The sequence below is a fragment of the Coenobita brevimanus genome, chromosome 116, assembly GCF_032717465.1.
Source record: "Coenobita brevimanus isolate Jiangsu-jjx chromosome 116, ASM3271746v2, whole genome shotgun sequence".
Classification (NCBI taxonomy): domain Eukaryota; kingdom Metazoa; phylum Arthropoda; class Malacostraca; order Decapoda; family Coenobitidae; genus Coenobita; species Coenobita brevimanus.
Genome location: NC_137069.1, coordinates 27,642,253 through 27,666,945, shown reverse-complemented (window position 1 = coordinate 27,666,945; position 24,693 = coordinate 27,642,253).

The following is a 24,693-nucleotide window of genomic DNA, read 5'->3' as shown; positions in this document are numbered from 1 at the left end:
TACATTGCACCCACACAGACATACGCAGTCTCTCTCTCTCTCTCTCTCTCTCTCTCTCTCACACACACACACACACACACACACACGCACACACACACATGCAAAAATACAGTTTATGGACGTGTCAGTGTGGTGTGTGGTAGAGTAGCAAACGTGTTCAGAATGGAGTTAAAAGACCATCACACAGACACAGACACACACACACACACACACACACACACACACACACACACACACACACACACACACACACATTCGACCAAACTCTCCTCCCTCTTGACATATCTTCAAAATTATTTCTACTACATCCATCTATCTATCTGTGTGTGTGTGTCAAAGCGTCGTAGTCAAGACCAGGCACCTCGAGACCAAGACCAGACCGTCCGAGACCAAGACCAAGACCAAAACCAGATCCTGGGAGACCAAGACCAAGACCAAGACCAGGCCTCCGGGACCAAGACCAAGAATTTATGTGTCTGCTGAATGAATGAAGAGTAGCTGCAGCCTGCAGGTGCTGCACTGCTGGTAAGTATTCACAAGCGACTCAGCCCCTCGAGTGAGAGCACTCAGCTGCAGATTATGTATCGATGCGATACTCAACACCTTTTTGAACGAAATTAAGTTGATTGTCGCAACATGAGTTGAATGAGGTCGAGGAGTTTATGGGTAAATTACCAAGAAGAATGACTGAGAGAAGTGGGCAATGTGGATAGTTCTCAGGCCAAAACTCAAGAGTATGAAGGTTCCAGGGCTCACATTAGGTATGTGACAATTTTGCTTGTTTTTCTGGCCTGCGTCAAACGTTTTCCAGGCACCCCAGGGCGCGGTCATAGCTCTCTACGGCCCTGCACACCGATGTTACAGCTTTTGAAAGTTTTCTAAGTTTTTATACTTTTGAAAGTACAGTTTTGAAGTTATAATGTATGGTGTTGCATACTGTGTCAGTGCCATCGTACTCATGTATAGCTGCATCTTCCTTTTCTGCGAAAGCTGGTTTTCTGAAGACTAATTTTCGCACTTCTGTCCAAGCTTTACCCGTGCCCAAACGTTCCATACACACCATATCATCTTTCGTTTCTCGTGAGCAGTCGAGAGGAACTACCTACTCTTCCGGATAATTACACAAGAGGCCGAAGTGGGTTCGGGATACAGAGGTGGGAAGCAAAAATTTTTCATAAATATAAAATATATATTTTACTTCCATAAGTGCTCCAGATATTTCTTACGGTCGTACCCACTATTTGTTTAAGAGAACAGTTTTCACTAACATTCCCTCTTGAAAGGGACCCTCATTCGAGTCTGCTCACTGTCCTTCTTGCTAGTAGCCTACAGATGATTAATCGGCCCCCAGGTGGCCTCTCCACTTTAGTAGGGCTAGAAACGCCACTGGGCCACATGGCCATGGCCCCCCGCTCATAGGTGAATAAGTTGTATGAAATACTTGGGTGGCTGTGAAAAATTAGAAAATATTCTGATTTCTTCTAAAAGGGTCACAGAAGTCACTACAGGCCTCCGTGATAGCCATTTCGAAGCTCTGAAGGGTCATAACTTGAAAGGTGGGAAGCCACTGATGTCTGACTTGGCCCCCATCGCTCCATAATCCTGGCTACACCCCTGTAAGGGAGGAAATGTCTGACTTTCTTCTTCTTCATTTCTGCAACATTCGCGGCCTTTCCTCTAACTTTCGCTCTGTTGAGCACCACCTCTCCTCCTCTAAACCTCACTTTCTTTTTCTAACTGAGACTCAGCTGTCTGAGGCAACTGACAGCAAACCCTTTTCTGTATCCTCCTACTTTCTTTATACTCATTTCAAAGCCAAAGGTGGCTGTTGTGTATATATACGCAACGACTTATCTTGCTCTCGTGTTCCTGAACTCGATTCTTCTGAATTCTCTAAACTCTGGCTTCGGCTTTCCTGTCATTCTCTGACTAAATATATCTGTGCTGTTTACTTATCCCCTAATTCTACTGACTATCAAAAATTCTTCGACTATCTTACTTCTACGATGGAACACATTCAATCCATTTCTCCTTTCTCTGAAATCTCCATTCTAGTAGATTTCAATGTTCACCACCACCTTTGGCTCTCCTCTCCTTTCATTGATCCACCTGGTGAACAAGCCTACATCTTTTCTATCCTTAATGATCTAGAGCAGCTTGTACAGCACCCTACCCGTATCCCTGACCGCCTTGGAGAGAGCTCCAACATACTTGACCTCTTCCTCACAACTAATCCTTCTGCTTACTCTGTTAATCTTTTCTCTCCGTTGGGCTCCTCCGATCACAACCTTATTACCTTAACCTCTCCTATCACTCCGGTACGGCCTGTGGACCCTCCAGGGAAACGTCGTCTGTGGCATTTTTGGAGCTGCGGACTGGGAGGCCCTCAGGCAGTACTTCTTTCAATTTCGCTGGAATGATTATTGCTTCCATGGCCGGGAGCCACCTGAGTGTGCCTTGCCCATTACGGAGGTTATTCTCTCGGGCATGGAAGCATACATTCCTTTCTCATATCCTTTGATTAACACAAGAAAGCCTTGGATTAATCACGCTTGTTCTAATGCTGTCCGCAACAAGGAGAGGGCCTACAAAAGGTACCGGAGCCAACCCACCCCTGAATCACATCATCTTTACGTTTCTGCCCGGAATCGTGCTAAGTCTGTTCTTCGCTCTATTAAAAATAATTTCATCCATACTAAATGCTCTCAACTCTCCAACTCAAATTCTTCCCGCTCATTCTGGCACCTTGCCAAAAATCTTTCTAACAACTTTACCTCATCATCCTTCCCTCCTCTTTTCTACTCTGATGGTTCTGTAGCTATTTCTTCTACTGATAAAGCAGATCTCTTTGCACAGACTTTCTCCTCCAATTCCACCTTAGATGATTCCGGTGCTGTTCCTCCATCACTTCCCCCCTCTGACTTCCTCATGGCTGACATTAAAATTTCTTCAGTTGATGTATTTTCTGCCATCACTGGCCTCAGTACTAACAAGGCATATGGGCCTGATAGGGTCCCTCCTGTTGTTCTCAAGAACTGTGCTTCTGTGCTTACACCCTGCCTAGACAAACTCTTTCGCCTTTGTCTGTCAACTTGTACCTTTCCTTCTTGCTGGAAGTTTGCTCTCATTCAGCCAGTCCCAAAGAAGGGTGACCACTCCCAACCCTCCAACTATCGTCCAATTGCTTTAATGTCCTGTATTTCAAAAGTTTTCGAGTCAATTCTCAATAGAAAAATTTTAAGGCATCTTTCCTATCACAACCTTCCTTCCGATCGTCAGTACGGGTTCCGTCAGGGACGCTCCACTGGCGATCTTCTCACCTACCTTTCAGACTCCTGGTCATCCTCCTTTCGGGACTTTGGCGAAAGCTTTGCCATTGCACTTGACATCTCAAAGGCTTTCGATCGAGTCTGGCATAAATCTTTAATTTCCAAACTGCCCTCCTACGGTTTCTATCCTTCTATCTGTGCCTTCATCGCTAGCTTCCTTTCTGGTCGTTCTATAGCCGCTGTTGTAGACGGCCATCGTTCTTCTCCTAGATCTATCAACAGTGGCGTTCCTCAGGGCTCTGTCCTATCACCAACTCTCTTCCTTTTATTCATCAATGATCTTCTAAGCTGTACATCTAACCCTATCCACTCATACGCTGATGACTCCACCCTTCACCTTTCCATTCGGTTCCCGCAACGCCCATCTGAACAGTTATTTCAACAAACAAGGGATGAGGCTATGGCGCACCTAATGTCTGACTTGGCTTGTATCTCTGACTGGGGTAAAAATAATATGTTTTTTTTAATGCATCTAAGACTAAGTTCTTACACCTATCAACCCGACAAAATCTTCCACAGGTATACCCACTAATGTTTAATAATATTCAGCTTAATCCTGCATCATCCTTGAACATGCTTGGGGTTTCATTTACTCGGGACTTATCTTGGAAAGATCATATTACATCTCTTGTAAAATCTGCTTCCAAGAGATTGGGTGTGCTAAGCCGACTCCGCTCTTTCTTTACCACTGCACAATTGTTGACTCTATACAGGGGTTTTATCCGCCCCTGTGTGGAGTACAACTCTCATGTGTGGGGAGGCTCCCCACATACAGCTCTGCTCAATAGGGTGGAGTCAAAGGCTTTTCGTCTCATTAACTCTCCTCCTCTTACTGACTCCCTTCAACCTCTGTCTCTTCGCCGCACTGTTGCATCTTTATCTCTTTTCTATCGCTACTTTAATGGTCACTGCTCCTCTGAACTATCTGCTTGCATTCCTCCACCTCTACGACGGGCGTGTAGCACCCGTCTGGCAGCAAACTCTCATCCTTTTTCTGTCCAACTCTCTAATGCAAGAGTTAACCGTTACTCCCAGTCTTTCATTTATGGAACAGGTCAGCTCTGGAACTGTCTCCCTCTGTTTGTATTTCCTGCTGCCTATGATCTCCAGTCTTTCAAACGCAGTGTGTCCAGGCATCTCAAAATGATCGGATCTTGAATTTGGCTCTCTATTGTATTATGTTTTTCTCTTGGAGGGAACTGTTACTGCGGGCTCATGGCCTTTGGTTCCTTCTTCCTCGCATAAAAAAAAAAATAACATCTAGGTAGCATATTTCTGATTTCATTGCTTCACTGGCATGAAGAAAAAAACAAAAATTGAAATTTTTGTGATTACATTTTCCGAGCAAACTAAACCTGTGGTGTACGTGTACGAAGGGTGCGGGAATTGCATACACCATACACGTATATGAAGTACACGGAGGTGAACAGAGCTGCAAACATGCGTACGTGCAAACGGACATTATCACTGCGAGAATGGCCACGTCATGCAAGCTTTCTCGACTCGCACGCACTCTATCGGCGCTCGTAAGGCTCAGCTCATGCATCATCACCGTAGCGCTAGCCAGGCAGTATCTATAGACAGTACAACGCTGCATGGCGTGCCGTGAATCGAATCAGCCATGATTTTTCTCCGTGTATGATCATAAATCCCGACCTTCCCCACGCCACGATGCACTTTGTAATGCTGGTCTCGACCTGGTCTCGAGCCAAAACTCCGAGACCAGGAGCTTCGAGACCAAGATCAAGACCAAGACCACATCAAACGAGACCAAGATCAAGACTAAGACCACATCAAACTGGTCTCGTGACCTACAACACTGGTTGTGTGTGTGTGTGTGTGTGTGTGTGTGTGTGTGTGTGTGTGTGTGTGTGTGTTTATGTAATGCACATGTGTATGTGTGTGTGTAAGCCAAGACAGAAGCAAAAAAAAAAAAAACTATTAAAGAAAACATCGGAGGAAACCTGAATACAGACGACTACTTATAATGCAGGAGAAACTCTAGAGAAATATTATACAGAGGAAAAACAGGAAAACACAAAATGGAAACTTAGAAAATAGTTGACCGTTGAGGCAAGGTTAGGCAGGGTTAGGCAGGGTGAGACAAGGTAGGGTGAGGCAGGGTTAGGTGAGGTAGGACAGTGTGAGGCAGGCAGGGTGAGGCACTGTAGGGTAAGGCAGAGTGAGACACGGTGGGGTGAGGCAGGTTAGGGTAAGGAAGGTTAGGCTGGATAGGGTGAGATAAGGCAGGGTAGGTTGAGGTAGAGTAAGGCGAGGCAGGGAAGGGTGAAGTAGAGTAGGGCGAGGAGAGCAGGGTGAGGCAGGGTAGGGTGAGGCAAGGCAGGGTGAGGCAGGGTAGGGTGAGGCAGGGTAGGGTGAGGCAGGGCAGGGTAGGGTGAGGTAGGGTAAGGCGAGGCAAGGCAGGGTGAGACAGGGTAGGTTGAAGTAGGCAATGTGAAGCATGGCAGGGTAGGGTAAAGGAAAGTGAGACAGGGCAGGGTAAGGCAGAGTAGCATTAGGCAGGGCAAGGTGGGTTTGGTTAAGGTGAGGCAGAGTAGGGTAAGGAAGGATGGAGAGAGAGGGCAGGGGTGGGGTAGGATAGAGCAAAGCAGGGTAGGGTGCCAGGGTAGGGTAAGGCAAAGTAGGGTGAGGCAGGGCAGGGTTAGGCAGGGTAGGGTGTCAGGGCGAGGTGAGACGATGTAGGGAAAAGTGAAGCAAGGCAGAGTGAGGCAGAGTAAGGGAAGGCAAGGTGAGGCAAGGTAGAGTGAGGCAGGGTAGGATAAGGCAACGAAGGGTGAGGCAGAGTAGGATAAGGCAACGTAGGTTGAGGCAGGGTAAGGCGGGGGAAGCGGGTTTGACAAATAAATGTCCACAATGGGAAAAGTAAATTTAGATAAATTAAAGATACCGACACACACACACACACACACACACACACACAGTACCTCTTCATTCTCACTGGAACGAAATCCTACGTGAATTAATACCAAGCTTCATACTTTGCAATTGATGGTCCATTATGCAAGAGTGTGCAATAAGTCCAGGTGCCCCGCCCTTCTCTGCACCTCCACTCCCCAATCCCAACCTTCCACCCCCAATCCCCCATCCCAACCTTCCACCCCCAATCCCCCATCCCAACCTTCCACCCTCACTCCCCCACCACACCCACCCCAAACCCTCCATCCGTACCCCGACCCCCTCTTTAAACTCCACACCAAAAACCCCAAACCCCATAACTTTACTCCACCCCACCCCAACTCCCTCATCACCCCTACCCCCATCCCCCTTTAAACCCCATAATCTCACCCCACCCCACCTCACCCACACTCCTTCTCCTACCCACACTAAGCCCACACACCACATCCCTGAACCCCACAAAACCCCATCCTTAATACTGTCATTTTCTGCCACTAAACTGTAACAATTAACACGATGGTGCTAATCACGATGAAGTGTTACGGAAAAGATGTGAAGCCGAAGTACTGTATTCTGTCTGTAACACTAGATCAACAATAGAATATGGTGCTAGTCACGAAGTGCTATGGGAAGGATATACAGCTCTTGTGTTTTTCTACTAGTGAACTGTAACTAACGAATAACACTAGAGCACAATGCTTGTCACGAAGAAGTGCTATGAAAAAGATGTAGAGCCTCGGTACTGTATATCGTCATAGATCAATACTACAATAAAGTGCTAGTCACGAAGAAGTGCTATGGGAAGGACATAGAGCCGTAGTATTGTCTTATTCTGCCACTGAGCTATGTGAAATAAGCTGGAAAAGGACAAAAATCTCAGCCAAGTTAAAGTAAACGATGTGTAGTGATTTCTCTTGTATATTGCCCTCCTACACACCTGATGAGACAATAAAGGATGGGATGATGGATGGATGTGTGGATGGATGGATGGATGAAGGGATGGGTGGGATGATGGGTGGGATGATGGATGGGTGGGATTTGATGGGTGGATGATGGATGGATGAATGGATGGATGGATGGATGAATGGATGGAGGGAAGGGTGGAGGGAGGGGGGGAAGGGTGGATGGGATGATGGATGGGTGGATAGATGGACGGAGGGAAGGAGGGAGGAGGGAGGGAGGCAGGGGTGGGTGGGATGATGGATGGATGGGTGGATGAATGGAAAGATGGATGGATGGATGGATGGAGGGAGGGAGGGAGGGAGGGGTGGGTAGGATGATGGATGGATGTGGATGGAGGGAAGTGTGGGTAGGATGATGGATGGATGGATGGATAGATGGGTGGATGTGGATGGAGGGAAGGGTGGGTGGGATGATGGATGGATAGGAAGATGGATGGATAGGAAGATGGATGGATGGGTGGGTGACTCAGGCTATAGTCAGTTCGTTTTCACCTGAGAGAACTGGCCCAGTACCCCTTATTAAGCAAAAAGTCGTGGCTGTATAAAATTCGAAGATCAGGTTATGAGATAGGCATGAGTCTCCTTTGTTACTAGTCAAAGAAGTCTCAACTGAGCTAAAAGAGATTGAAGTTTTTTTGCCAGGATGAACGATGTATAATGAAACCAGACACTTTTTTTTTTTTGGACTCTTTCATTAACCTTTTCATTATAAAAATTTGTTCAGAACTTAAATACAATAATGTAAATGTGACAAAGATATAAGAAGAACAGAACAAAAATATACCAAGAACACAAGAACATAACAAGAGAGGATAACTGCAGCAGGACAAGATGGTCCACACTAGGCAGCTCCTTCAAGACAGTGACTAAACTACTAGAATATGACAAGGATAGTACAGAAGGAGGCTCTCAAGAATAGGATATTATATTGGATGGGTTAATAATCTTTACTGGTCTTCCACACACACAAACACCGCTAATACCATCAAAACAGTTCTGAATGAGACAACCATAGCATGTATGAGCTATGGGCAGTGGGTCTTAGCGTACAAGTGGTGATATTTAAATTGTGTGTGTGTGTGTGTGTGTGTGTGTGTGTGTGTGTGTGTGAATAAATGATGTGCACTTGATGAGCAGAGATTGGGAAGCCTTACACAAGAGGTAACCAGATTGTGGCCACTCCCCTCTTACCCTACAAGTGCCGACTGGAGGGGGATTTGCGCCCCCCTCCCTCTCTCTATTCATGCCTCACCCTGTCTCACCTTGCCCTGCCCTGCCTCACTCTTACCTCACCCTACCCTTCTTTCCCCTACTCTGCTTCCCTTACCGTGCTTCGCCTTACCTTACCTTATCGTGCGCTGCAACATGTAACCCTGCCTTACCCTGTCCTACGTCATCCTACCTGCCTCACCCTATCCAAAATCACCCTGTTCTGCCTCACACTACCCTGCCCCGCCATACTGTTCCACTCCCTTCCTCTCCCCTCCCCTCTCCTCCTCTCCTTTCCTCTCTCCTCCTCATCCTACTCTCTCTCTCTCTCTCTTTTCATAGACATCTTATGCCTTCCATTCACTATTTCCATTTTTTCTTTTCTTTTGGGATGGGTACCTGAGCAAGATATTGTCTATGAATTAGTACAGGAAGATGCAAAAGTCACTCTTGGCATTAATTTTTATTTTTTTTCTGTCAGTCTGTCTGTCTGTCTGTCTGTCTGTCTCTCTCTCTCTCTCTCTCTCTCTCTCTCGTTTTGCAATGTCTTTGTACCACAATCTCTGTTTTGTCAGCCTGAAATACAGAATTATGTTACATCAATATAGAGTTTGTAAATATAGAGGCATATCGAGATGAAGTACCTATTACGTTATTCCAAAGTCAAATGCTTCTTTGGAACTATCTGTCTATCTATCTAATATACTATAGCAGTAGCCGTGTGTGTGTGTGTGTGTGTGTGTGTGTGTGTGTGTGTGTGTGTGTGTGTGGGTGGGTGTGGGTGTGTTTTGGCCAGCCGAAACTACACATTCAAATCGCACCAAAATTGGCACAAAAATCGCAAAAAATTCGCTGATGTGAAAAAACTTGGTCCCATCACAATTGAAAAACTTACTATATTTAATGAGCGATCACATTATGACAAAAAAAAAAAAAAAAGCCACTCCTGGCGCCCGGCATAGGATCTCCGTAGAATTTTATTGCCCACAGCTACATCTAATGTACTATAGCAGTAGCTGTGTGTATATTTCGGACTTGCGTTCGGACAACTTGGGTTCCATTCCCAAAGCTGCAAATAACACGATCAACTGGTTAGCTGCAAAAAATCCAAGTGACAACGTTACACTAGCACAGCACATAAACGCGACAGCCCACCGCAGGAGCAAGTGCGAGGGGCCCTTCGAGCACTTGTCTATTTATCTATCGCCAGATGCCATAATCCGGTAAGGGGTGGCCGTTTGTCTTTGAGCTTGTTGTTTAACGGGGAGGGCACTAACCCTCCGCCAATCCACTTGTTGACACGTAGGGAACGCGTCTGGGTTGGTTATAATTATGGTTACCACCCAGCGCTGTAAATGGTTTCCTGGCTTACAGGAAACCAATAAGTTTGTCACTCAATGTAAAGCTAACTGGAAAAAGCAATAAAATGTGACAAGAAAGATGGGAGAAATAAGAAGAGAGGAGGGGGACACAGAAAAAGAATGATAAATGTGAAGAAAGAAACAGGAACCAATACATCAAGTGAGTGGATGATGGTGCCAAGTAAGAAGGGATGAGGGCAGACATAGAAAAAGAATGATAAATGTGTAGGTAAAAGTAGGCAGCACTACATCAAGTGAGTGGACGATGGTGAGAAATAGGAAGAGAGGAGGGTAGAGACAGGAAAAGAATGATAAAGGTGAAGGAAAAAGTAGGCAGCACTACATCGTGAGTGAATGATGGTCGCCATCACCTACCACCAAAAAAAATATCTCTATAACATATTAAAACACCAAGACTGTAACTTTCCTTCTAAGCCGCCTATTTGAAAATTCTCAAATATTTACCAATAAATTTACTTTAAAAAATCAAGCTCTAGTGTTATTTCAAAATTAAGCGACTTTTTATAATATTAAAGATCAAATGAGTGCTCGTGTGGAAAGGAGTCTGAATTTTAAAAGTGTTCCCTTTAATGTGAATAAATAGTGTTATAAAGAAAATGGTATTGGGAATGAGAATTTTTAAATTTTTACCATGCCTCTGATTACAGGTATGACAGTGATAGATGGAAAGATAGATAAATAACAGAGTGGAAGATAAGGGGTAAAAACGTAAACACACACACACACACACACACACACACACACGCATAAACCCTGACCCACACTCACACCCACAACCCCACCCATCCATACACCCACATCCACTTTCTCACCTACACACCCACCCACCCCCATACACACCACGGTTACCCCCCCAGCCCCCCACCCCTCCTCCACACACACATCTCCCCATCCCCACACCCAGATCCCCTCCCGCACCCACCCCCACACACACACGCCCACGGAACAAAAGGAGGAGGAAATAAAGTGTACAGCGTGAGGAAGCGGCCATTAGCAGAGGCATTGTTGTGGGGAACCCGAGGCTGTGAGAGAGGAGCTACTTACTGACGAAGGTTGAAGGCGTGAGGGAAAACAGTGACGTGTGAGTGAAGCAATGACTGAAACAACGACTGAAGGAAAGACTGAAGGAAAGAAAGGAGCTACTTACTGACGATGGCTGAAGGCGTGAGGACGGGAAAACAGTGATATGTGAGTGAAGCAGAGACTGAGACAAAGACTGAAGGAAAGACTGAAGCAAGTACTGAAGGAATGAAGGAAAGACTGAAACACAGACTGAAGGGAGGACTGAAGGAAAGACTGAGGCAAAGACTGAAGGAAAGACTGAAGCAAGGAGAGGAACTACTTACTGACGAAGACTGAAGGCGCGAGGGAAAACAATGTGTGAGTGAAGCAAAGACTGACGGAAAGACTAAAGTAACTGAAGGAAAGACTGAAGGAAGGACTGAAACAAAGACTGAAGAAAATTAAGCACAAATAGAAAATACACAATAGTAGCAAGAATACAAATCAAGACAAAAGGAATTTATCAATAAAGACTAAAACAATTAGGAATTAGGATGGTGTATACAGACTAAGTGGAAAAGGAAACAGTGTATGAGCGACTGGAACAATGAAGAAAAAACTGACACAGAGATGATGTTAGAGCTGCGCTGGAGAAGAGGGTGGTAATAAGCACCAAAACAAAGAAGAAAACAATGAATATATGATGATAAAGATGAGTTGGGGTAGAAGGCAGGGATAAGTACATAAAACAAAGAGGAAAATATTTAATCAAAAACACAGAAGACGGCAGACAAAGATGCAGTGGAACAGAAAGCATGGGTGAGTGAGTGAACCAAAGACAGAGAGAGGAGGGAAGAGAGAGAGAATTTATGATGAGAGAGAGAGAGAGATGCAGTGGGTCGGAAGGCTAAAATGAGCGACTGAAAGACTGAGGCAAAGACCGTAACAAAGACTCTGATGCAAAGACAGAGACACAGCATTTAGGATGATAAACTGAGATGAGGTGGAGCATAAAAAAGTGATGAGTGAAATACAGACAAAGAAAATGTAAGATGGCAGCAAGAGATGGGGCCACTCTGTCTGTCTGTCTCTTCACCCCTTCAATATAATGACATCTTTTCACAATATTCTTGCTCTCGTGTTTTTCTTTAACCTCAAATAAAACCTTATAAGTAGAAGGGTTAACTATTGCCTTTATTAACCTTATTACAATTTTTCTTTTACTCTAACTTGGCCTAATGGTAGGTGGCGACTCTCACGGGGGGATGTGGAATTAAGAATAAGATGCTAATCTATGTATATATCGTCGGTAGATATATATATAATCGGTTGACACAAGGAACTGACTCGTGAAATCAAGTAGTAAGTTTTACTTTATGTGGCTTACTTCGCCGATTCTCTAGAGACGAGAATTTTATAAACTTTCTCAACAGTACACAGCGGAGACTAATTACTCACGAATGCTGTATCATTAGTACTGTTGGCCTCTGAGAAAGTGTCCTTACCCCCTGACAATCAATAACTAATACTAATAATAATGGACAGGTTCTTGCTGATGCTAATTCCTGGCTGGCACAACGGATTTAAGAATTAATATGAAAGAACTGGCTTAAATACCAGTCATAATTATTACAAGAAGTTTGTCCAAACTGGGAGTAGCACACTAAAGTAAGCTCAGTGCGGAGAAATCAACCACGATTCTACATTTACATTAAGCTCAAGAAAGGAACTGCAAATTTATATATTACAACAAATATACGTTACAAGAATCTCAAAAACGAATTCAAATATCAAAGGAAATACACTCACTCACATTCGGAAAGCTAATTAGACTTAAGCCTAGGAAAAGGAACGAAAATACTAGTCAGTGGAGGAAACGGAGCTAGCTGTACAACCGATCACCAACTCCGTGGGGAGATACGGGAAATCGTTGAACTGCTAGAGACTGTAGGCACTAGGATGAGGGGCCTGCTCTGCTCTGCGCTCGACAACTTCTCGTCCCGTGGCCGTCCAACACAAACTGATGTAACCATTAAGTCGGTACAGGGGTGTGAGAACGGGCATGTTCCCTGGAAATGGGCGTGGCTTAACTTCAACGGTCAGTGGTGGCAAGGCGAACGATGTACACACGCAATAAAATCACTCAGTGAAACACTAATGTCGTGCATAAGAACAATCACTTTTGGAGCAGTGATGAATATTCTGAAAAACCATCCCAATCAAAGTGCATACAGGGACGGTTAAACTGAGTGACACACAGTGGTTCTTCCACTTGAGTTCGTGGCTTCCCACCAAAGTACAATGACACGAAATGGCGTAAATACACAATCTCGCAAATTCGTGACAACGACGACCATCCACTCACTTAATGTACTGCTGCCTATTACTTCCTTCACCTTCGTCATTCTTTTTCTGTGTCTGCCCTCCTCTCATCCTATTTCTCCAGTCTTTCTAGTCACTTTTCTTTACTCCTCTTTCCACTTCTGGTGACTCCGCACTAAGTGACAAGTCTAATGGTGTCCTGTAATCAAGGAAACCACTTAAAAAGCTGGGTGGTAACCATGTAATCAAATAACGGAGTTATATGGAGCCTGCTATTGTCTCCCTGCTAACGGGGTAGACAGACGCAAGTGCGGCGTCCATCCAGAGCCAACCTCCACGCTCTTCCGCCACAGCACTGTCTACCGTAAGGGAACATAGGTTCACTGCACGAGACGGCCCTTCAGGGACTGTTGCTTGCTGTGGTTGATGGGTCTGCTCGGCCACACACACTAGGGTTACTCAGAAACAACAACAACAGCAACATTGTGGCCTGAAATTATCCTCTCGCCTTCTTAAATGCCGAGCTGTTACATTAGGTTCACTTTGGAATAATGGTGATAGGAAAAAAAAGTGCTGCGTGAAGTACGTAGAGCCACAGTATTATGTTATTTTGCCACTAAGCTATTAAACAAACAGCAAAGGGATATAAAAATGAGGGCCAAGTTAAATCAAAAGGACTACATTACGGTAATTTCTTGTGCTGAGGAAAATCGTCTGGCTGTACCAAGAATAAAGGGTGCTGCAGAGGGACACTTTCACGTGGTGGCACCGACGTAACCAGGTGGCTCCACTGCCTGGTTGTCTATAAGAACCAATGTCACTGGATCACCTACTTACCGAGTCACTGAGGGACTGCTTTTAAATTAGTCCATTACAGTTGCCCCAGAGCCTCCAGGACATGTACAGGTGCCTTCCTACGACCCAACCCCCCTTCCACACGCACACAATGATTCACAGAGACTGGGGGCTTATTCACAAAAGTTTTTCATTTTTCATAAATATTTTACGATTATCAATGATTTACGCCATGTTCCTACAGTGGTCTTTTTAATTATTTTTTTCTGATTATGGTTCATATATATTTTTAAAATATGGTTTGTTTTATTCATGAAGATTTCTTTTTTGTAACTACATTGCGATTCTTTATAAACATGAAGTCAAATTACTAACTAGAGGGGCACTCAGTGGAGCGCCTCTCTCCGACAAGGGCAACGTAATTTCCAAACCACTCTTTGTAATGGGTTAAGTTTTCTCGTCATTCACTACAGTTTCGCAAAAAGTGTTTTCCGGATCCAAAATCTGTAATACGATCCGGATCGGTCCCAAAAGTTTATCGACTGTTCCCTGGGACATAGGGTATCTACCCACCAAATTTGGTCCAAACCTCTCTCTCTCTCTCTCTCTCACACAAAAAAGGGAGGGGGGGTGAAAACATATTCGCCTTGTTTGTGAGAAAGAGGCCTTTTTCCCAAAAAATTTCTAAGCACCTTTTTTTCCATAAGTCCTGGGGATCCAGCCGCAAACAACGTGGTTGTTCTAGTTAAATGTCCCATAACTCCACACCCTGCACTCATCGAATGGATTTTAGTGCATTGCAAGAAAAGAGAAGCTTCAGTCTGCAGTCCACCGGGTTCTGGTGCAAGTGAGTCTGAGACAACAACACCAAACAAATAGCAGTAACAAGACGATGTGACAGCAACGCAACTACTACCACCAACAACAACAAACAAGAATAACAAATACTCGAAACAACTAGAATTTCAAATAACTCCACATTCCAGATGAAAAGAGTAATCACTGTAGACCTATTTAATTATTAAGGGACTTTCTGTATGACTTAAAATTATTATGGATTTTGACCCGTGACCTTGAGATTGAGATCAAGATCATTCATACTATGCAAATCATGTTCACTCATGACCCACTACATTTCTACCGAGTTTGGCCAAAATCGGCAGAATACTTTCCGATTTAGCAGTTTCAGGCATGAGGAGGCCATTTTGATTTTCCTCAGTATATAAAAAAATATGGATCCCAGTATCACTACGCAGGTGCACTAGTATATGTTAATGACTGCATACTGCAACAATACCCAGGTGCATTAGTAAACAGTATGTTAACGACTGCATACTGCAACAATACCCAGGTGCATTAGTATACAGTATGTTGACGACTGCATACTGCAGCAATACCCAGATGCATTACTATACAGTATGTTAACGACTGCATACTGCAACAATACCCAGGTGCATTACTATACAGTATGTTGACGACTGCATATTGCAACAATACCCAGGTGCATTACTGTCACGGGGTTTTTAAGATAAATGCGATTATTAAATGATAATGTTCAATAATACTGAACAGCAGGAACAAGAATTGTCTTGCTAAAATCAAGCAATGATTACTTTATGCCAGCTTGCATCGCCGATTCTCTCGGAACGAGAATTTATAAACTTTCTCAACAGTACACAGCAGAGACTAATTACTCACAATTGCTGTTTATTAGTACTGTTAGCCTCTGGAGAAAGTGACTTCACCCCTGACAATAAATAACTAATACTATGAATGATATCAGGTTCTTGCTGATGCGTTAACTCCTAGAAGGCACAACGGATTTTAAGCTTAACACAACAAGACTGGCTCAAGTACCAATTATGAATAGCAGTGCGTTTATGCAAGCTAGGAGCTATAACTAGAATAAGCTTAATTATGGAGATATGAAACACGAGTTTACATTACATTAAGCTCAAAGAAAAAGAACTGTTAAATTTATTGATTACAAAGGAATACATTTAACGTTACATTTCAAAGTGAATTCAAATAAAGAGATCGCACTCACTCACTCAAAAGCTAAATTCTTACGCCTAGGAAAACAACATGCGGCGCAGCCGGCCGGCATGTGAGGGAACAGCACACTTAACTAAACTCTTAAGTCTAGAAAAACGAAAAGAAAATACTGGTCAAAGAGTGGACTAAGCGGTGACTGGGTGTCGTTACTGGGGAAGAACACTGCACTTGCTGTCTTTCGCCAAATCAGCTATGTGGACCGTGGGAACTAGGTGTCGTTGAGGAAGGACACTGCCACACACAACCTACTTCAGTGACGCTCAAATCTTGACTACCTAACTCGTGGGAAAGAAGGGAGCGCTGTGGCTGCCTTTCTAACGGCTAGAATGAGCGAAACACGCCCAAAACAAATCGCTCAGCAGAAGCGCTAATGTCTCACACAAAGACGATCACTTATGACAGTGAAAAATTGATTTGAAAAGACTCCCGACCGAATGAGCGGTTAACTGAACGATAAACTGGGATTCCACTAGAGTTCGCGGTTTCCCACAAAAGCCAATGTCACTAGCCGACTCGTGACATTACGCCTCATGAAAATCAATCTCTTTTTCTTCAGAAAAAAGATTTCAATATACATACATATAAATCCTAACTCAGTCACACAAGATTCACACTGGTGTGTGTGCTATCCTGCTACAGGAGAAAGTCGCAGTCCCCAGTGAGCGAAAAAAAACTCGTATTTACGCTAATAGAAGCAAGCTTGAGGGAAAAAACTCCGTGACGACAGTGAAAATCCTATACTCAGGTCAAACTGAGCGAAAGTTCCCTAAATTTACACTGACAACTAATTGTTGTGTAGCATGGTGTATGTGATACACGGTGTAGGTGTGATAGTTGTAGTGTAACTGTACCTACGTGTAAAATGATACAGTAAATATTAATAATATGATGACAACGAAGGCAGAGGAGAAGAGGCGGCACCGTGCGGCAGACGATCAGCTGGCCTGCACAGCAAAACTGCTACGCCCATCGTTGTACCTGCAAAATCAATTAAGGTGGAGCATCAAAAGTGTCAATGAGACAAAAATTCTTATTACATTACAATTACTCTCTCTGCTTAGCAATCAGTACCTGCTACGAAAGGTACGCTCAAGCTGAAAAATACGAGTGACAGCCTAAGCTTCGTACATTCGAGGTCGCCATTAATTCATTAGGTATGTTATTAACCAGGAAACATAGTCCCTGGACGCCGTTGGTCTCGAGGACTCGTGTAGTTTACTGGTTAAACTTAACTCTGCACTTACAATTAGTGTCGGCAAGCTGAGAATCCTTATGCAAACTTGGGCTCGTGTGTCCGCAGACACAGCCTCGGACTGCACACGGGTCCTCAACCTCTGCCTTAAGCTAGTGCCTATATTAATATCGGGCAACTGAAAATCCTTACACAAACTCGGGCTTGTGTGTCGCAGACACAGCCTCGGGTCGCCTCTGCGGGGTTCTCTCTCGAACTTCCCCCTTAACCTACAGTACTTATTAATATCGGGGAGCTGAGAAACCTTGTGCAAACTCGGGCTCGTGTGTCCGCAGAAACAGCCTTGGACTGCACACAGGTCCTCAAACTTCCCCCCTTTAGCCTAGAGTACACACGTATATACAATATCGGGGCAGCTGAGAATCCTTACGCAAACTTGGGCTCGTGTGTCCGCAGACACAGCCTCGGGTCGCCTCTGCGGGTTCTCGAACTTTCCCCCCTTAAACTATGGTACATAATATGTATGTACAGGCCCTGGACATGATGTGTCCTGTGAGGCCAACAGGTGAGACATCAGGTCTGCACCCACTTCACCACTACCCTGTCTCTCAACTGCTTCAGAGATTATGGGTGTGAGTTCAAACGGCGTAGGAAGGATGTGTCCCTGACTGGTGTTACGTGGACACACATTGCAGGAGCACACAAAACTATCTATGTCTCGCCCCATCCCTGGCCAGAAAAAGTCAGCTCGAGTATGGCCCTGGGTTTTCCTTTTGCCCAGGTGACCTCCTGAGGCTGAACAATGACCCCATTCTAACACTGCTAGGTGGTACTTGGCAGGAACGACAAACTGCAGCCGAACCTCACCCTCGGGTGTTCGTGACTCACTGTAGAGCCGTCCTTGTATGCGAAGGAACTTGGATCGACCTCCCCGTGAATACTTAATCACTCGACCCTTTTGTTTCTTTCGCACGGCAGCAAGTGTTGGGTCAGAATGTTGTTCTTGAACAACAAGTTGGCTACACATCAGATCTTGCTGCGATTCAATGGTCACAGGGGTGACACAGTCTGGAGCCTCAGTCATGGCTCGTGTTTCTGCAACCAAAGTCTGAGTAGCATCATCTTCGGTGCAACTATCCTTGACACCGGAAATATTGCCTATGATTAGGTCAAATAAGGGTTCTGGCATGACAACTGCAGTGTCATACCAGTATAAAAAGGAGATGCCACCTGGATACATGCCTCAGGGAACAATCTCACTGATCCATCAATAAGGTTTGCCTGGATCTGTCGACCTGTGTACTGCTCAGGCCGAACTAGACTCTGCTTGACAGAGCAACCTGAGGATCCATTATCTCTCAGGACCTTCACAGGAATGCCTCCCACAAACCCTGGCTGAACAAGGAAGGTACTGTCACCTGTGGGAGGGCCTGTGGAGGAAGCAGCTAGCCACTCATGAGGCTGCTGAATAAATGATGCGGCAAACATGGTGCCTTGTGACTTAGAAACTTGAGAGATCGTACTCACTGCTTGGGAAGATGGAACATTGGCCATCTGTGGAGGGGTGTTCACTATCGCTGTGGGACTAGTGAACTGTGGGGGAGTACCAGTACTGGTAGGGACGACACCACCATGCTGCTGCTCAGGAATGAAGGCTGCATTCGCCTCCTGCCTCCTATTCACTTGAGCTGGTGGTGAAAAGGACAGTCCCGACGGTTGGTTGCATGGCTGATACTGCTGCTGGTTAGGGTACCTGTTGTACCTCTTCTACTCAGGTTTCTAAGTGTTTTACCCCTGGTCCTTCCACTGCGGTTTTGGACCTTGGCCATTATTCTGAGAACGGCCTTGTTGCTGGGGTTCAGTCTGAGACGGTTTCCCAGATTTATCAGGTTTTCTGTTCTAGGTATGCTGCTTGCGAGTTTGATACCCATATGCAGTGAAATATGCGTCAGACTTTTCCACCATTTGGCTGGCATCTTTCACCTGGCAGATCTTAAATTGAGCCATAAGTTCAGCAGGCCACGACTTTTCTAGCTGCATGCGCGGCATAAGGTCAATTATCCCCTCACGCGTGGAAGGAGTTTCATCTTTCTCCATCCACTCATTTAAGTAAGCAGTAAGCTGGTCAAGAAACTGAACAGCAGTCTCTTTATCCTGTAAATGCGCCCGCATGAAATGACTCTTGGCGTCATCTTCAGTGAGACCGTACGCTTTGACGAGTGCGGCCTTCATCATCTCATACGTGAGATTGTCTCCACGAATTCTGTGAAGAATATCGAGGGCAGGGCCCTCAAACAGGCTAAGAAACTGAAGCTGCTTAGCTGCATCATCCAGCTGGTAAAGTTGAGCCATGTCTTCAAAACAAGCTATGTATGGCTCGATTCACTCGCCATCTTTGTATGGGGGAAGCTTGATGTGTGGGGTCGCCATTACATGTGCAGGGAGAATGCTCGTGGAGCTTGGACCAACTGCACCAGATGTGTCTGAAGCCAAGGAATCTCGCTTGAGCTTCAGCATTTCATATTCATGTTATTCGCGTGCTTCTCGCTCGGCACGTTGATGTTCTCGTTGTTCACGCTCATATTCACGTTCTCTCTCATGTTGTTCTAACTCATATTGATGTTCTCTCTCGCGTTGTTCTAACTCGAGTTAGCGTTGTTTTTGCTCGTGTTCACGCTGTTGTCGCTCTTGTTCTAACTCGAGTTCGCGTTGTTTTTGTTCGTGTTCGCGCTGTTCTCACTCGTATTCGTGCAGGATTCTACGCTCTTCACGAGCATCTTTCTCACGTCCTTGCTCGTAATTAAACCGTGAGAGGACGAACTCCTTAATTTCGGTTGGGTCCATAAGACCCATATCTTTGGCTTCCTGTACATAGATGCTGGTCGACATGATGCTAACTCATTCTAAGTAACTAGCGACTCAGTACTGACTGCGATTTTTTTTTTTTTTGCAAAGAGAAATGCCAATAATAAAAAATAAAGAATATAGGCACAGGTTAGTGGTGACCAGTTTTATCTAATTAAACTGGTAAAGAAAGAAAATTAAACAAACAACTGACTGTCAAAACTATTATGTAAATTAATAAAAATGAGTCAATAATCACCAGTAAGGCAATGCCTATAGACTTTAATATAAATACCTAAGTATGAACGAGTGAGTATTATCTCGTGAATAGCTTTAGAGCTAGGAGTTAATATCCTGGCGAGGTCGCCAATTGTCACGGTGTTTTTAAGATAAATGCGATTATTAAATGATAATGTTCAATAATACTGAACAGCAGGAACAAGAATTGTCTTGCTAAAATCAAGCAATGATTACTTTATGCCAGCTTGCTTTGCCAATTCTCTCGGAACGAGAATTTATAAACTTTCTCAACAGTACACAGCAGAGACTAATTACTCACAATTGCTGTTTATTAGTACTGTTAGCCTCTGGAGAAAGTGACTTCACCCCTGACAATAAATAACTAATACTATGAATGATATCAGGTTCTTGCTGATGCGTTAACTCCTAGAAGGCACAACGGATTTTAAGCTTAACACAACAAGACTGTCCCAAGTACCAGTTATGAATAGCAATGTGTTTATGCAAGCTAGGAGCTATAACTAGAACAAGCTTAATTATGGAGAAATGAAACACGAGTTTACATTACATTAAGCTCAAAGAAAAAGAACTGTTAAATTTATTGATTACAAAGGAATACATTTAACGTTACATTTCAAAGTGAATTCAAATAAAGAGATCGCACTCACTCACTCACTCAAAAGCTAAATTCTTATGCCTAGGAAAACAACATGCGGCGCAGCCGGCCGGCATGTGAGGGAACAGCACACTTAACTAAACTCTTAAGTCTAGAAAAACGAAAAGAAAATACTGGTCAAAGAGTGGACTAAGCGGTGACTGGGTGTTGTTACTGAGGAAGAACACTGCACTCGCTGTCTCTCGCCAAATCAGCTATGTGGAAGGTGGGAACTAGATGTCGTTGAGGAAGGACACTGCCACACACAACCTACTTCTGTGACGCTCAAATCTTGACTGCCTAACTCGTGGGAAAGAAGGGAGCGCTGTGACTGACTTTCTAACGGCTAGAATGAGCGAAACACGCCCAAAACAAATCGCTCAGCGGAAGCGCTAATGTCTCACACAAAGACGATCACTTATGACAGTGAAAAATTGATTTGAAAAGACTCCCGACCGAATGAGCGGTTAACTGAACGATAAACTGGGATTCCACTAGAGTTCGCGGTTTCCCACAAAAGCCAATGTCACTAGCCGACTCGTGACAATTACTATACAGTATGTTGATGACTGCATACTGCGACAATACCCAGGTGCATTACTATACAGTATGTTGACGACTGCATACTGCAACAATACCCAGGTGCATTACTATACAGTATGTTGACGACTGCATACTGCAACAATACCCAGGTGCATTACTATACAGTATGTTGACGACTGCATACTGCAACAATACCCAGGTGCATTAGTATATGTTGACCGTTACATACTGCAACAATACCCAGGTGCATTAGTATATGTTGACCACTACATACTGCAACAATACCCAGGTGCACTAGTATATGTTGACCACTACATACTGCAGCAATACCCAGGTGCACTAGTATATGTTGACCACTACATACTGCAACAATACCCAGGTGCACTAGTATATGTTGACAACTACATACTGCAGCAATACCCAGGTGCACTAGTATATGTTGACCACTACATACTGCAACAATACCCAGGTGCACTAGTATATGTTGACCACTACATACTGCAGCAATACCCAGGTGCACTAGGATATGCTGACCAATACATAGTGCAACATTTGCAAAGCAATCCTTTCAGTGGTTTTTGCTGCGCAGGAGCAAAAAAAAAAAAAATAAATAAATAATAGAGGACGCTAGTGCGGTGCTAGTGCTAGGGAAAAAATTAGTGCCAAAGAAGCCTGCAACCAAGATACGTCACTCCTGATAATTTCAAGTCACTATCTCGAAGGATCTTGGAATGCCAGCCTTCTAGATCTTCCCCCCTTCCCCCCCAAACAAAAAAAAAAATCTATAATATCAATAAGAAGTCCATAGAATGTGGAGGTCCTAATATAAAGACAAAGTACCAAGAATAACTCACCAAAGACGTTAGCACAGACAACTGGTGAAAGCATTACCAGAGCGACAGAAATTGATCAAACAAACACCCTTCAAGGAGGAGACGAAAAATAGGAAATATTTCGAGTCGCTCTCTCTCTTTCTCTCTTTTTCTCTTTTCCTGGGGGGCAGCGGTAATCTTAAGTGAGAGATTGAGAGCCGTGTTATCTCTCTCAACAGTGGACAGACGAAGGTTCACACACGCACACACACACACACACACACACACACACACAGATGGAAGCAAACACACACGTACACACCCGATTCTATCCATCACACACACACACCACACACACACACACACAGATGGAAGCAAACACACACGTACACACCCTATTCTATCCATCACACACACACACACAACACACACACACACACAGATGGAAGCAAACATACACGTACACACCCAATTCTATCCATCACACACACACACACATACACACACACACACACACACAGATGGAAGCAAACATACACGTACATACCCGATTCTATCACACACACACACACACACACACACACACACACACACACACACACAATATTTTTCTTTATTTTCGGGCTAACACTTTCCTTCCAGGCGTAGCTTATTGATCATTAATGTTTCACAATTCATCACACATTTCTACCCCAACAAACACACTTTTTTTTTTTTCAATTTCATACGCACATTTATGCTCGCTGGTCAAAAATTTTCGTCTATTTTTTTTCACTCATATTTCTGCCTAGATTTTTTTTTTTTTTCGTTTCTAGTATTTTTGGATTTCCTATTTTTTTCTTTCAAACTCTAGTAAGCATACATTTTTTTGTCACAGTCGCTATGATAATATTATTATTATTTTTTTTAATTTCTAGTAATAATATTCTGCTTTGGGGGGTTCCTTACTTAATCGTATTTCCACAGTTTCAGACATTCTCTCTCTCTCTCTCTCTCTCTCTCTCTCTGCACATTCGGCAAAACTCCAACTCGTCTCTTTCTCCTCTACGGACCTGATAATGGATCACAGCTGCACTGGGGCCGACAGCAGGTGGTCACCGAGACCTCCACACACACACACACACACACACACATACAAAGCTTTTTTCTCTGTCCCCCTCTTTTACACATTTCCTTAACTCATTTTATTCTGTTAAACCCTTCTCTCTCTCTCTCTCTCTCTCTGATGATTTAACAGGTTATTTTATTCATCTTTCCTCTTTCTTCTGCCTGCTGGTGACTTTACACTCCCTCTTGTGTCATTCTTTCCTTCATTCTTTCCTCTTCCTTCTGCCTGTCGGTGACTCTACTCTGAGTGACAAGCCAAATAGTTTCCTGTACACCAGGAAACCATTTACTACGCTGGGTGGTAACCATATAACCAAATTTTGGCTCCTGGTGGTTTAGTGGGTAATAAAGGTGTTCCAATCGGATTGAGTCGGTGAAGGTTTATATCCAAGGGATGGTTGGGGTTTATTGATCATGTAATGCCACTCAGGGATGAGTGAGGCTGGTCACTCTCATCTTAAATGTCAGGACCAACTTTCCTAGCCCCAGGCTCCTACGCTCCTCATGGGGCAACGTAGGATTAGATGATGATGATGATGATGATTTTATTCATCTGAGCAAGTTAACATCATAGACATTTATTCATTTTTTTCAGTAATACTCAGTTCATGAAAATAAGGAACATGTATTATATACTGTATATATATTAACCGGGGTTCTGTCAACAAACCCGTTTCTAACTCAGTAAATATAAATATTAAAAAATGTATTATCCTCATATTTAACAGGCACTGTCTGATTATTTTCCCAGTATATCTATTTTAATAATTTTGTCTAACAGCACACGGTTCTGTATAAATAATACATATAAATCTCTCCAATGAAAACACAGGATCAAGTTGTAAAAGTCAAAACAAAAGCTTATAATAGAAGTGCAGGGAAATATTAGCATCAGTGTCATCAAAGTTACAGCCGTATGCTCAGTCGATCTAAAATATGTTGAGAAGTGCGAAATCGAATGAAGAACGTGGAACTGAACGCTAACTTAGGAGAACACATGACTCAGAGAGTAACTTCTATCTGATTAGCAAACATTTTCGTTCCATTTCGTCCCCTACAATTGCGAATCCCATAAACTTCCGTCTACGCATCCGGCCATCAGCATGGTCTGCGTTCCCTCTTGTAGCATCGTTGGTACATCAGATTGTTTCCTTCAGCTGAGTGTGGTATAGGAGCTTCAGCTGCAATGACTGGTTGACTGATATAGACAGATAGGCAGACTGACAGACAGGTAGACAGACAGACAGGTAGACAGACAGGCATAGACAGACGGCAGATGGGGATGTAGGACGCGTGTTGATCGAGGAATAGTCCAGTTGCTTTTTCAG